The following is a 6701-nucleotide window of genomic DNA, read 5'->3' as shown; positions in this document are numbered from 1 at the left end:
GATATGAGGAACTACACATATGAAAACTTTGATCTTTAAAACAAACAGGATGGAATACTCTACATTAGCCCTTTAGGTATACAAGGTGTTTGGGAAATGAGACATTAAAGTTTTAATCTGCCTCCGTCCCAGATTGCTAACCTCTTTTCCTTTTTCCCCTTACCTTACAAAAATCATACAAAGATCCCAAAGACCCTTCACTGGCTTATAAATGCATGCCTAACTGAATCCCTCTCTCTTTTGTTACTGTCTGCAGACACATCACATCTTCAAATTGTGACCATGAGCCAGGCATCCTGCTAATGTTCTCTATAAAAATAATCTCATTTAGTAGTCACAACAACCCTATCTCAGAAACAGGCTCAGTGAGAGTAAGCAACTTGCCCAAGGTCACACACCGAGGGCTAGAAACTAGGACTCCCTGACTTCAAGTCCATCTTCTTTTACCCACTTGTCAGTACTGCCCAGGGAAGGACAATACAGCAGCCACAGGTAGAGAAATGAGGCAGGACCTCCTCAGAAACCCCTGAGAGGCTGGGATTTTCTTTCCTTCTCTCGGGCAAGGCACCAGGTATTGCTGCATAGACAAAGAGAGTTGAATCCACAGCAAATCCCTGTAAGCTACAGCCAAAGCTCTTTGCAAAAAGAGCACACTCTGGTACCATCTATAGACGTAGGTGTCCTCACTTCCCGTGGCTTCAAAGAGGGACAAAACTTGGAACTGCAAATAACGTAGCATGTATCAAGCACCTACTGTGTGATAGGCATGGTGCTCTAGGCACCATGTTTGAGTCGCTCCTCACAAAGGTGTTAAGAAATCACCTTCCAAGTCAGCGGACTAGTGTTCAATCCTTGGTTGGGAAACTAAGATCCCACATGCCGCAGAACAACTAAGGCCACGAGCCAAAACTAAAGTGCCCGTATGCCGCAACTATGACCCATCACAGCCAAAAATAAATAAGTAAATAAATCAATACTTTCTAAAAATGTTGACCATGGTGTGGGAAAAGAGTTACTTTCATATACTATTAGTAGAAATATAAGTTAGCATAACCATTCTGAGGGCTATTTCAAAGCAACTGTTAAAATCCACCAGGGATGGGGTAGGGATGGATTGGAAGTTTGAGATTAGCAAATGCAAACTATTAAGTATGTATAACTGAATCACTTTGCTGTACCAGAAACTAATTGTAAATTATACTGCAATAAAATTTTTTTAAAAATTCATAACCCTATGACTCAGAAGTTCTACTTTTCTACACTTACTCTGAAGAAACACTACAACATGTATACAGTGAGCAAAGATGTTCATTACAGTATTGTTTGTAATACTGAAAAATAATCTAGACATCTCTCAACAAAGGAATATCTAGATTTATAATAATAAATACATACTAGAGGATTTTATGTAGTGATTTTAAAGATTGAGCTAGTTTATGTATATATGTGCATTTATATTCACAATATTCATATTTTAAGTATATGCTACAATAATATATAGCATAAATCTCAAGAGGATATTAATTAAAATAGAGCATCTCGCAAATTATGTACAGTATGTCATGTATGCTTAAAAAATACCAAAACTTAGAGCTTCCCTGGTGGTCCAGTGGTTAAGGATCCATCTGCCAGCTCAGAGAACAGGTTTGATCCCTGGTCTGGGAACTAAGATCCCACATGCTGCAGGGCAACTAAGCCCATGCACCACAACCACTGAAGCCTGTGCACTCTAGAACCTGTGCTCTGCAACAAGAGAAGCCACAGCAATGAGTAGTCCCCACTCTCTGCAACTAGAGAAGCCCACGCATAGCACCAAAGAGCCCGTGCACTGCAACAAAGACTCGGCGCAGCCATAAATAAACAAAATACCAATAACTATTATGTGCATATGTTTAGCAGTGTTTGTAAATGCATAGGAAACTATCTGGAAAGATGTGGAGCAATCTGATCAGTTACTACCTCTATGGAGGACAGTGACCTAAGAGTTTGAAGGAGACTTTCACTTTATCTGTATTATTTTCCAATTTTTTTTTACATTAAGAAACTTTTCCTATATTATGTAATTTTAAAATTAGCTTGTCATAACTCTAAGAGTAGGTTTTGAGTCCTTTTATGTACCAGGCACTAAACTGATAATTTTATGAGCCTTGTCTTTTTTCCCACAACAGCACTATGAATACAGGTCAAATTATTAATATTATCTTTATTTTACAGGAAAAGAAGCTGAGATTTGGAAAGGTTAATTGTCCAAAACAGCCAGGAATTGAACACAGGTTTGTCTGGACTGTCTCATGGAACACAGCTTTAAAGCCTAGAAGCCTACAGTAGTTTAGCAGAGAATAAAGGAACAAGCTCCAATACTTTGGCCACCTGATGCGAAGAGCCAACTCATTAGAAAAGACCCTGATGCTGGGAAATATTGAAGGCAGGAGGAGAAGAGCATGACAGAGAATGAGATGCTTGGATGGCATCACTGACTTGATGGACATGAGTTTTAGCAAGCTCCGGAGGATGGTGAAAGACAGTGAAGCCTGGCATGCTGCAGTCCATGGGGTCACAAAGAGTCATACACGACTGAGTGACTGAACAACAACAACAAAGGAACAAATGGAGGGTGTCTGACAAATATCCTCTTTACTTTTGGCCACAGTGCTCAGAGTCCACTGAAGCATGCTGGGGACTATGGTGGCCCAAAGAGCTTGTTCCTTGTCTGAAGAGTCCCCAGCAGTCATCAGTTCAGTTCAGTTCAGTTGGTCAGTCATGTCTGACTCTTTGCAACCCCATGGACTGCAGCACGCCAGGCCTCCCTGTCCATTGCCAACTTCCGGAGTTTACTCAAACTCATGTCCATTGAGTCGGTGATGCCATCCAACCATCTCATCCTCTGTCATCCCCTTCTCCTCCGGCCTTCAATCTTTCCCAGCATCAGGGTCTTTTCAAATGAGTCAGCTCTTCACATCAGGTGGCCAAAGTATTGGAGCTTCAGCTTCAACATCAGTCCTTCCAATGAACACCCAGGACTGATTTCCTTTAGGATGGACTGGTTGGATCTCCTTGCAGTCCAAGGGACTCTCAAGAGTCTTCTCCAACACCACAGTTCAAAAGCATCAGTTCTTCGGTGCTCAACTTTCTTTATAGTCCAGCTCTCACATCCATACATGACTACTGGAAAAACCATAGCTTTGACTAGATGGACCTTTGTTGACAAAATAATGTCTCTGCTTTTGAATATGCTATCTAGGTTGATCATAACTTTTCTTCCAAGGAGCAAGCGTCTTTTAATTTCATGGCTGCAGTCACCATCTGCAGTGATTTTGGAGCCAGCAGTCATCAGGGAGATGAAATTGGGCCAGGGTGGGAGAAAGGCTTAGTTTTCATTCATTCAAAGTACTCTTTGGTACTTTGTAATACTGGAGTGGGTAGCCATTCCCTTCTGCCGGGGATCTTCCCAACTCAGTGTTATTTTCGAATCCTGTGGTTTCTCCTCTTTCCTGGTTCCTTGCAGGAATATACTTTCCTGTCCCCTTCATTGTTTATTTTTTGAAATGTTTATTTATTTGGCTGTGTTGGATTTTAGTTGTGGAACTCCAGATCTTTGTTGGGTGTTGCAGGATCTTTCAATGGGACTCCAGTTGTGGCCTGAGAGCTCAGTAGTTGCTGTACACAGGCTTAGTTCCCCTGCAGCATGTGAGACCTTGGTTCACTGACCAGGGATTGAACCATGTCCCCTGCATTGCAAGGCGGATGCTTAACCACTGGACCACCAGGGAAGTCCCTTCCTGTTCCCTTTAAAGATAGACATGACCATGCATTTTGCCTTGACCAAAACAGTGTGAGCAGAAGTGACCCAGATATCTTCCAGGCAGAGAGGTCTTTTGAGCTGGTGATCATTTGTCAAGGTTTTCCCTACCCATGCTCACCCCAGTATTCAATGTTATCCCATATGGATAATCCCCATCGACCTGGATCTCTGGGCAAAAATAATTTGCACAGAGCCATTCCTCCAGGGTTCCCAGTCTCTGATGGGCAAAATGCATGAGCAAGAAAGAAATTTGTGCTTCAAGCCTTTGAGGTTTGGGGAATGTTTGTTATTATTAATACCACAGCATTACCTGGCCTATCCTGCCAATTACAGATAGGTTTCCAGATCTTCCAGTTTTTCAGGAGATACTCAAATCTGGGTCATCATATGACATCACTCTGTTGTTTTTCTTTTTTCTTAACACTTTATTAATGATATACAACTGTTTTGCTCTCACTTTAAAAAAAAAGCAATGAAATATTCTAGGACTATAACTGAATTTATTCTTTTTTAAAACTTTATTTGGAATTTTAGTTTGTTTTAAATGTGTCCCTTGGGCTTCCCTGGTGGTCCAGTGGTTAAGAATCCACCTGCCAATGTAGGGGACATGGGTTCCATCCCTGACCTGGGAACTAAGATCCCATATGTGGCAGAGCAACTAAGCTCATGTGGCACAACTACTGAGCCCAAGCACCTGGAGCCTGTCTGCAACAAGAGGAGCCACTGCCATGAGAAGCTCTCGCACTGCAATCAGAGAGCAGCCCCTGCTCACTGCAGCTAAAGAAAGCCCACGCACAGTAACAAAGACCTAGCACAGCGCCTCCCACCCCCCAAAATGCTTCTCAGTTCTTGTAACAAAGAAGCAACTAATTTTACATGCCATTCTACAAGTAGATTTTTTTTTAAGTAGATTTGTTTTTAATTGCAGTAAAATACACAGAACATAAAATTTACCAATCTGACCATTTTAAAATTTATAATTCAGTAGCATGAAGTACATTCACAATGTTGTTCAACCACACTCAGTGTTTTTAAATGTGGTCAGCTACTCCAAAAATGTTTTGAACACTTTTGGAACTGAATAAAATATGTCTACAGGCCAGACTGAGTCAGTTTGAAACTTTGCCAGATGCTAGATTCCCCCTCCCAAGCCTGCAGCCCAAGCTATCCTGGCTTTGTACCCCCTCTCTTCTCATGCCTGGGCTTCTCTGCAGGCCCTTTCAGCTCAGAACCTTTCAATCTAGACTAAGTGTTCCTCAGTGGATAAAGCAATGAAGCAGCTAGTGCATACCTTTATTATAACACAGAAAACAGACACTTGGTCTACTAGAGGGAGTAAACAGCAGCTACAAAAGTCTCTCTTTGCAAAGCTTAAGCCCAGCGTAAGGCTTTCCTGGTAGCTCAGCTGATCAAGAATCTGCCTGCAATGTAGGAGACCCCAGTTCTATCCCTGGATTGGGAAGATCCCCTGGAAAAGGGAAAGGCTTACCCACTCCAGTATTCCAGCCTGTAGACTGGTGGGCAAAGAGTTGGACACAACTGAGCAACTTTAACAGACACAGACAAACCCCAGCATCTGCCATAGGGTCACTCTAGTAGGTGGAGTTTAGAGGTAGGGTATTCCTGGAAGAAAGCACCACTTAATGTCTGAGAACCCACCCACCACTCAGTTCAGTTCAGTCGCTCAGTTGTGTCTGACTCTGCGACCCCATGAACCGCAGCACGCCAGGCTTCCCTGTCCATCACCAACTCCCAGAGTCCACCCAAACTCATGTCCATCGAGTCAGGGCTGCCATCCAGCCATCTCATCCTCTGTCGTCCCTTTCTTCCCACCTTCAATCCTTCCCAGCATCAGAGTCTTTTCTAGTGAGTCAGTTCTTTGTATCAGGTGGCCAAAGTATTGGAGTTTCAGCTTCAACATCAGTCCTTCCAATGAACACCCAGGACTGATTTCCTTTAGGATGGACTGGTTGGATCTCCTTGCAGTCCAAGGGACTCTCAAGAGTCTTCTCCAACACCACAGTTCAAAAGCATCAATTCTTTAGCACTCAGCATTCTTTATAGTCCAACTCTCACATCCATACACAATCACTGGAAAAACCATAGCCCTGACTAGACGGACCTTTGTTGGCAAAGTAATGTCTCTGCTTTTCAATATGCTATCTAGGTTGGTCATAACTTTCCTTCCAAAGAATAAGCGTCTTTTAATTTCATGGCTGCAATCACAGCCTGCAGTTGTTTTGGAGCCCAGAAATGACATCATCCAAGATGCTCCTATTCTTATTTTTTCTGCAATTGATAAAATATTCTCAGAGAAATGGCTGACCACTCCAGCCTTCTTGCCTGGAGAATTTCATGACAGGAGCCTGGGGTTGAAGAGAGTCAGACATGACTGAGCAGCTAACATGAGTAAAGAGGGACTGGCCACTGAGAAGTAAAGAGAACTTGAAAGAATAAAGGAGTAGCAGATTTGGGGCACAGCCACTGGCCATAGGGCTAAAATAGTACAATGGTTGTGCCCAACGAAGAATCCTGCACCCCACACACCCAGGCTAAGCTCCAGCCCTTGTGAATGGCAGAGGAGTGGCTATGGTACCATGTTGGTGGAATGTGCTAGAAATTCACCCTATAGGCTGGAAAACTATCCACTAGGATGCTGGAGAAAGCTATTCATAGAAAATCATCTCACCCCAGTTACTGTATGGAAGCACATAAGCAGGGTAGGTCCTGGGGGGAGCTGCTGGCTGCTAGGTCCTGCTGGTCCCTTACACAGCAGGAGCCTGGTGCTGGGGAAGTCATCCTCAGAAGCTATGCTATGCTAAGTCACTTCAGTCGTGTCTGACTCTGTGTGACCCCATAGACGGCAGCCCACCAGGCTCCCCTGTCCCTGGGATTCTCC

This window comes from Bubalus kerabau, chromosome 1 (assembly GCF_029407905.1).
Source record: "Bubalus kerabau isolate K-KA32 ecotype Philippines breed swamp buffalo chromosome 1, PCC_UOA_SB_1v2, whole genome shotgun sequence".
In the NCBI taxonomy this organism is placed as follows: domain Eukaryota; kingdom Metazoa; phylum Chordata; class Mammalia; order Artiodactyla; family Bovidae; genus Bubalus; species Bubalus kerabau.
Note: the sequence above shows the minus strand (reverse complement) of the source record.